Here is an 8670-nt window from a genome sequence, read left to right on the forward strand (position 1 = left end):
CGTATTCATGTCATGCCTATGCTAGAGATTTATGAATACCTATATTAGGATCATATTCTTGTTATACGACTCAAGTCTGTCGCATTCACATCGAGTTGTGCTTACATTCAAAGCCTAAGTCATACTCCTATCTCATATTACCATGGTGACATATGAACGTCTATAATTAAGTCTCTAAGTATCCAAATCCTACCCGCACTTAGTATTTAACCCTCATGCTGTTACAATCATGTTTTCGACATTCACCCATGTTACGATATCCCTTTTTACACGTATTCGTATCTCATGACAGTTTAGCACTCATGTATTCATGTCATCCATTCTTCATGTATTTATGTCCCACGTCATGCGTCTTACGCCCAGGTAATCATGTCATGTTCGTGCCTATTTCCAGTACTCATGTCATTCGTGCCTACGGATTTTCTTCCAAACCCCATGTATAGTAATCATGTAATCATTCAGATAATATCCGTGTGTTCAAGCCATCTCAGTATTTATGTTAGCTACATTCAAGATTCAGTAATCACGTTATGTCACATCATGCGTATTAAGATACCGTGTGAGTTGTATGTTGGTACTTTAGTTAGCTTGCAGGCATTTGAGAAACGTCGTGAGGGTCTGAGTTATGAAGGAAGTCCTACTATAAATTTTGTATATTCCAGAGTTAATAGCGATTCTTAACCACTAGTCATAAATCGAGGACAAATGTTTCATGATTCTCATTCATGTAGGTGCTACTCAGTTTCATGTTCCCCATGTACATCTTTCCATGTAATCACGTATTCAGTTCTCATGATCCATGACCATATTCCCACGTAACCATGTCAAGCTTTTATGTTTTATGTCATGTTTCTTTCAGGTTCATGTATTCAAGCCATGTCCAGCCATATTCTTGACCATGACCCATCATTCGAGGACGAATGATCCCAAGGGGGAGATATTGAAACACCTCGTGCATTCGGGCTAAGATTTGACTCGTAAGACGGGGGTATAATGAACCCAATTTGAGTAGTGTATAAATGGTGTTTGAAACCCAATCAAGACATGAGAAGAGGCCTTCAGCAAAAGAAAGTCGGAAGCTACCCTACCGAGCGTGTCTTCAAGTGAGTTTGCACCATATCTGAATTAAAATGAGTATACGGAAACATCTGTAAGGAATTTGGGAAATTTTCCTTCTTGAAAGTTGTAGATCTTTGAACTAAATTTCCAACGGTATATTATGGAAGTCAAACAAACATCTGCACAAAAATTTTTGCCCGTTTTACTAAAACAGTATCTTGTCGATTTATGGTGGAATCTACGGGCCGTAAAAATTATACGGGCCGTAGATTTGGGCCGTAAAACTGGTCCAGAAAGCCCAAATCACTGTAATTGATTTACGGTGGGATCTAAGGTCAGTAAAACTTTTACGGGACGTAAAATAAGGCGTAAAATGGGTCCGACAGCAATTATAAAACTTCGTTTTAAGGCTTTTTCACTTCATTCTTCACATCCCCAAGCCCTAGAACGACCTTCTATTCTCTCCCATCATCAAGAACACTAAGGTAAGCCTACTCTAATCATTCCAAGTCAATTCTAATATATATCCTTGTAATCTAAACAAGAAATCATCATTCCTAACCTAGGGTTTTCAAGAAAACCCATCTCAAGGTTCAAGAATTCAAGATTTTGGAAATCTTCTTCAAAGTTCAAGTCTTTAATTCAAGTTTTGGAGCATTACCAGGTATGTAGGGTTACTATTTACGTGTGGGAACATTGTTATTCTTCCCCACGCCTCATAATCCATAAATTATGACTCTCCATGAAAACTGGGGTTTTTACGCCATGCTCATAATAACCCTAGGTCTATGTCTATGATTATACTAAGTATGAATTGTTATAATTCCATCATTGTGTTCTTAATATTTCTTTATGATTATTAAGAATCCATCCGTAATCTATGAAAAACTCATATGTCTCATTCCATGGGTTCTTACATGCATGTTATGTTATGATAAACTATGATATTTTTTTAAGCAAAATACTAACTTTTACAAGTTCATGCAAGCAAGTTATGATTCATGAAAACCATGTACAAGCAAGTTATGACTCATGAAAACCATGTACAAGCAAGTTATGATTCATGATATACCATGGGCAGCAAGTGCCACTATTTTACATGTTCATGTTTTTGCACTACTAAAAAATCAGCGTTTAGTGACGGAATATTAGCGACAGACCATATTCTGTCGCTAATTAACGACGAATTTCTCATTTTGTCGCGAGAAAAGCAACTAAAATTTTATCTCATTATATAGTAACGGATTAGCAACGAAAACTGAATTTCGTCACTAATAATTAGCGCGAATTTTTGGCGCCTTAAATTTCACTACAGATTTAGCAACTAGAAGGCGCGACAAATTTTATTTTTCATTAGCGACGGATTCAGCAACGAAAAATCCGTCGCTAGACCTTTAATTTTTCTCGAAAAAAATATATATTTGCAGCAACGGAAAAATTTGTCGCAATATTAATTATTAAAAGAAATCAATATATTATTTAGCGACGAATTTTATAATCCGTCGCTATTCCGTCGTTAAGTGTAAAAAAAAAAAGATATCTCCTAGCTAGGGCACACATTATTTCATTTCAGTTCAAACACAGTAGCCAACACAGATAGAGAGAGAGTGTGTGATTGCTAACATAGAGAGAGAGAGAGCACAATATAGATCAAAATAATGTGAATCTAGGGTTTCTATTATGTTTTTCTCTTCTTCTACTGCAACTTTTATCTATAGGAAAGGTATGTTTTGATTTTTCTATGTTTTATGGGCAGTTTTTTTATTCTTTATCTCCTTCTTTGTGTTTTCTGACATTAAATCTAAAACGAAATTAAGATATCTGTGTTTTCTTGCTTATTATCTAAAGGACAGAGTGTCTTTAAGTGTTTTTTTTTTTGCTAAAATCGAAATTGGGTGTCTTGAAAACTGTTGGGTTTATAATTTATTTGAAGGTTAAGTGTTGGGAATCTCTATTTCGGCCAAAATCTGATGAAAATCGAAATTCGACCTTTGTTTGTACGAAATCTTGTAGGATAATATTATTTGGTGGTTAAAGTTTGTTTAATTCGTTGCATGTCGAGAAAAAGCTTGAAGAACTCAACATTCTTTATATTCTGTGATTTGAAATCAGTGTTAGTGAACTGGGTTTCTTACTCGATTTTTTTTGTTTCAGTTTCAGTTTTGTTTCAGTTTGTCATTTTTTTTTAACTAAAAGGTGAATGATATTTTCTATTTCACTAAGTTATTTCAGCTTGTTCTTCCATTTAGAGGTCATTCGGTTGTATTAATGATATGAAGACAGAACTTCTGGCTGCGTTGCCTTTTGCTGCTGCTCTGAGTGTTTCAATGATGCATCCTGGTTGAAATGTTACTGCATCTTTAGAAGCTGAAATAAGTGCCAGGTTGCTGATTGTTTTTTAGGCAAACAACTGCTATAGTGGAGACATATTTTGTGCCTTACTTTGAGGTAGGTAACTGTTGCACTTTTGAAGGTTAAATAAGTTGCATTCTTGAGACACCTTTGAGGCAAATTAATGGTTCATGTGAGGCAAGCATATGGTATTTTTTGAGTTGCTATTTGATGAACTGCTACTACATTTGAATGAGTTTTGTATCTGCACTTTGAGAGTTGTTTACTGTGTTTGAATGATTGCATTTACAACAAACATATGTGGTCTTTGAGATAGAAACTCCTATACTTGATTGGTGCCTACTTTTGCCAAACAAGAATTGATGCTACATTGCAAAAATCCTGAATAAAAATTGCTGCACTTTTAGTCATTTTGTCATTTTGCTGTTGTATGTTGGGGTAAAACTGTTGCTCTTAATATATAGTTGTGCATTTGATAGAAGCTGTTACACTTGACATGATTGCTGCCTTTTAGAAGGCAAAGAAATACAACACTTGAGGATGATTCTGAATCAGGTTACTACTGCCTTGAGCCCTGCTATTTTGTTGCTATGTTCTGAGCCATCTTTGTGGCATTTTGAGCCAATTTGTGGCTTCATGCTTGGCTGCACCAGGAGAAAAGGTGTTCTTTGCTATACATAACTGCTGATGCTACTGCATCTTGAGGCATGATTGATTCTGGCATTTGTAACCCCATTGTGTGTATAGATGAGAGTGTATGCCTTTTGATGCATGCTAGAAGCATATTTAGTCTTTTATTGTAGATGCAGTCATCTCCAGAGGATAGATTTCAAGACATTTAAAATATCCAAAGCTGTACAGTCATTTCTTTAGCTTTATTAAATGTATTGGACCTTGTTGGATGTCACTTTGACGAGAGTTACCTAGATGAAGAATAAATAAATTGTTTGGATTCTGGCTCTCAATTTTGAGGAGCTTTATTTTACCTAGATGAACTGCTGTTCTGGTCGATTGCAGCACCAGTTACTGGAAGCGTGTGGATTCTGGATCTCAATTTTTTTTTTAGTTTATTGACTGTTGAGCTCTTGGTTTAGAGCTTCAAGCTATGACAGAAAAGATCTCTTTTTATTTTTATTTTTAATATGTAAGACTGCAAGATATTACTTTTTTCAAAGTTTGGCTAATCTTCAAGATAATTCAATGATAGTGCTGAATGCATCGGATTCTACATGCATTGGGTGCTTTGTATGTTTGACGGTAGCTAGCATTTGTCAGATTGTGACGGCTTGTAAAGCGTTTGTATTATAAGAATGTTGAGGAAGTTGGCAATATTATGAGAGTATTTTGTTGACTTATGTGCTGCAAGGAATTATCTTCTACAAAAGGGAAGAAATCTTAATATGGTTCTTTCTAGTGATGCCTTATCTGATCTTTTCAGGTTATTGCAAACAGAGCAGCTGAAATTCTTGGCCATAAGCGGGGCGAAAAGCATGTGCACCCAAACGACCATGTGAACAGATCACAATCTTCAAATGACACATTTCCTACTGTGAGTTTCTCCTTTAGATTACTTGTTTGCAAGATATATTGTTATGTTTCTAATTCTCCTTTCAAACTTATGCTGAGTTCTTAGCAATGGTTATTTTGTAGGTGATGCATATTGCTGCTGCTATGGAGATAAATAAAAGATTAGTACCAAACTTAAAACAATTGCATACTTCACTACACTGTTGTTACTCAGAACCATTTTACAAAAGCTGTTTTTCAGAATAACCAAAACCAATTCAAATGCCAAAAGAGTTTGTAAGATGAAAGTCTCTCCTCTCATTCTCATGTATCCTTCATCACTTGTTCTTTGTAAAAATTTTACTTTCTACTACCATATGTGGCTACAGTAACATGTATAAACCACCTGAAAAATGCTGCTTGATATTTTGGAAAATCTTCCAAGAGACCACGAGGATGTAGTTATCTCCCTTTGCAAATGTTAGGCAAATAAAAGTTTTGTGATACATGGAGAATTTCCTATGGTTTATATTATGTGCTTGCCTTTTTTTTTTTCTTCTTAATCTAACAAACAATGATGTGTCTGTGTTGTAACAAACAAGGATATGGAAATATAGTGGTTGTTCTCCAACATGTATACTAACGTTCCAACTCAACTTTAAAATGAAAGGTGTTTGTATGGTGAGTGACTCAGTCTGATAATTTCATAACAAATAGCGGCTCTTCCCCATAGCAGAAAATGATTAAGGCAGAAGCTGTTCTTACTGATTGCATCTTCACTTGAGCAGCTTGCACAAGGAGGCACAGCAGTTGGAACAGGATTGAACACAAAAAAGGGGTAAGTATTCCCACATTCAGATTCAGATGTTTGTTATTTTCAGCATACACTCTCATCTATACACACAATTGGCTACTGCATCTTCTTTTCAAAGGCTTTCAAACTTGAAGTAAAAACAATGAAGGATTTGGACCACCTCTCTCTTTTCCTGCAACCAGTAAATATCAACTTTCCCATATCACCAGTTATCATCAGTAGCCAAGTAAGCAGGGTTAGTCCATGCTTGTATTTTTTTTTATATATAATTTAGATGATGTTGGTCAATTTAATTTTGCTTGATATAAACAGTCTACTAGACAGGAAGAACTGAAAAGTAGTATCAGTAATGACTTAAATCAGTAGGAAATGGCCTGAAATTGTCCTTCTATTTGTTGTTTAGGAACTCTAATTGTCTTTGTTTTCATGTTCTGTTACTTGACTATGAGATAGTGTATATGATCATTTATATCCAAGTTGTATGAAACTCTTTTTTGCTGGTCATCCTGAGACTTCAATTCCAACGAAAAATGGATAAATATATCTGCTCCCTTATCTTTGGAATTCATTTCTCTTTTTATTTGGTAAAATTGAATGGTTAGTATTCCACATTCCTCTGTCAACTCATGGTCCGATTCTTTAAAAGGTAAAAAGTTATTGTTTCAAGTTATTTTTGGAGTAACTAGGGAGAAAAGATGTAAAGATAGCATAGAAATTTCCTAGAACTCAAAATATGGAAGAACTTAACCAACTCAAATAAACTAGTAACTGATACTTTCATCTGAAATTTACATCCTTAACAAGATATATGATGATTTTTCTTTGAGATTGGAAAGAAAGTTTACCGCTTCACTGGTATATTAGTGTCACTTTTACTTTGTTTCAGAATAAAATAATACATGTGATGTGAATGTAGAATAATTCTGCTTACTTCATGCCCATTGGCACTATCATTGCAGTTACACTTCCCTTGCATTTATTAAATCTTTGTTCACATCTCTCATGTGATTTGCATTGTGTTTCTTTATGGATTGTTGTATGGCCAACTAATTCTTCATATACATGCATGTGCTTTGGTTCCTTTTGCCTTTTTTTTTAAGTTCTGCCTTGTATTAGTGTTTTAAGCTAGTAATTTCTCCCATTGAATACAATTTAAATTTTTATGCAGGGGCAACCCCTGATTGCATACTAAAGGACGCAAAAAATACCAGCAAGCTAAGTTATTCAAGTTTGCTTGGGAGCATTAATCCTATGAGCGGATCTAGAGTTTATCAAGCTTTGGCAGAAGAAGATATTGAAGCTGTAAGTAGATGAAATTCAAAACTAATGAATTATGAAATAGGGTCACTGGAAATCATACCTTTCTTATACTTGAACATTTGGATACTTTTCTCCATGTTACTTATAGTTTTGGTGTAAAGGGTTCTAGCTATGACGTGTAGATAGTTGGGATATTTTGTTAAAATGGATGTGGTTGAACAACACAAGCATAGTGTATTGTATACAAGCATATGAAGGGACCAACCAGATTTTCTTTTTGACTTAAGTAAAATTATTCACACTGCAATAGACAAATAAACGCAGAGATGTGTTTTATGTATAAACTCGTACAGTTTGTAGACAGTGTTTAGAGACAGTGTATATGATCATTTATATCCAAGTTGTATGAAACTCTTTTTTGTTGGTCATCATGAGACTTCAATTCCAACGAAAAATGGATAAATATCTGCTCCCTTATCTTTGGAATTCATTTCTCTTTTTATTTGGTAAAATTGAATGGTTAGTATTCTTGATGTTTTAATTTCACTACTTATTACAGGAAAGGTATCAAGAAATATTACGGGAAAAATCACAGTCTCAGTCTGATATTGATCAATGTGAAGCATATTACGAAGATGCTGGGGGAACAAAGAAGAAAAGAATATATGGTCTTGGATATCAAGCACAAAGTTATCTGCTTTTTGTTGGAAAGAACAAAATTATGCACTAACAATACTTGATGGATGTGTGGGTTCTTTTGGTAGTTGATAGCTTGGTGTTGTCGGTGTTTTGGACTTAACGATTAGGATTTCGCTATCTATTTTGAATCTTTTTTATAAATATTATTTTATGTGAATGTCAGTTATTTTTAAGGGTATTTATTACTTTGTATTTAGTATGTTTCAACAGGTGTATTTAAAATTAAAAAAAATCGGAAGAAAAATATTTGTGACAGATTTGTGACGGATTTTGGTCGTTGCTAGAGGGAAAACAGTAGGCTACAGACTGCGACAAATATTGTATTGTCGCTAAATGCAGGCACAAATAATTCAAATATTTTGCGACGGATTAGCGACAATGGTTTTCGTCACTAATTTACTAAAACGACGAAATGAAATATGAAATTAGTCACGGAATTCATAACAATAGCAACAAAAATAATCCGTTGCTATAATGTGGAACGGATCTCATACGTCTCTACTCTGTCGCTAAGTTTGCTACGGATTTCATATTTCCGTCGCTAATAGGTTAGCAACGCGCAAAATCGCAACAGACGACATTCCGTCGCTAATCCGTCGCAACACATGTTTAGCAACAGATATATGCTGATTAGCGACGGAATACGTCCGTCACTAAACGCTGTTTTTTAAGTAGTGTTGGGAGTTGCTTTAATTACCAAGGAGGGCTTCATATAGCCTGAAACTACGTTGCCACCGTAGGATGAGGATTAATCCACTCATGTTCCGGATGATTCTCATAATGACTGGATCCTTTCATATTATTAAATCTCATGTTCCCTGGCAAGGACTGAGTGTTCTGCTGGCGGGACGCAAGCACCAGGCCATGGATCGGTTACAAGTTATTGTACTCCCCACGTATAACAATTTTTCTTATATTATACTCATATGTATTCATGCTCATGCTCATGTACAGGTTTCAGTTCTCGTATATCATGTTAT

General features: G+C 35.0%; 1 long non-coding RNA gene across 1 annotated transcript; it reads left to right on the forward strand.

The window, feature by feature from the left end:
- The first annotated feature begins 4163 nt into the window (after positions 1-4163).
- Positions 4164-7886, forward strand: LOC132638501 (uncharacterized). The gene is made up of 3 exons (XR_009581772.1): positions 4164-4960; positions 5062-5755; positions 7551-7886. It is a non-coding gene; the product is annotated as an uncharacterized LOC132638501 (long non-coding RNA).
- The last annotated feature ends 784 nt before the right edge of the window (positions 7887-8670 follow it).

Source organism: Lycium barbarum, chromosome 4, assembly GCF_019175385.1.
Source record: "Lycium barbarum isolate Lr01 chromosome 4, ASM1917538v2, whole genome shotgun sequence".
Classification (NCBI taxonomy): Eukaryota; Viridiplantae; Streptophyta; class Magnoliopsida; order Solanales; family Solanaceae; genus Lycium; species Lycium barbarum.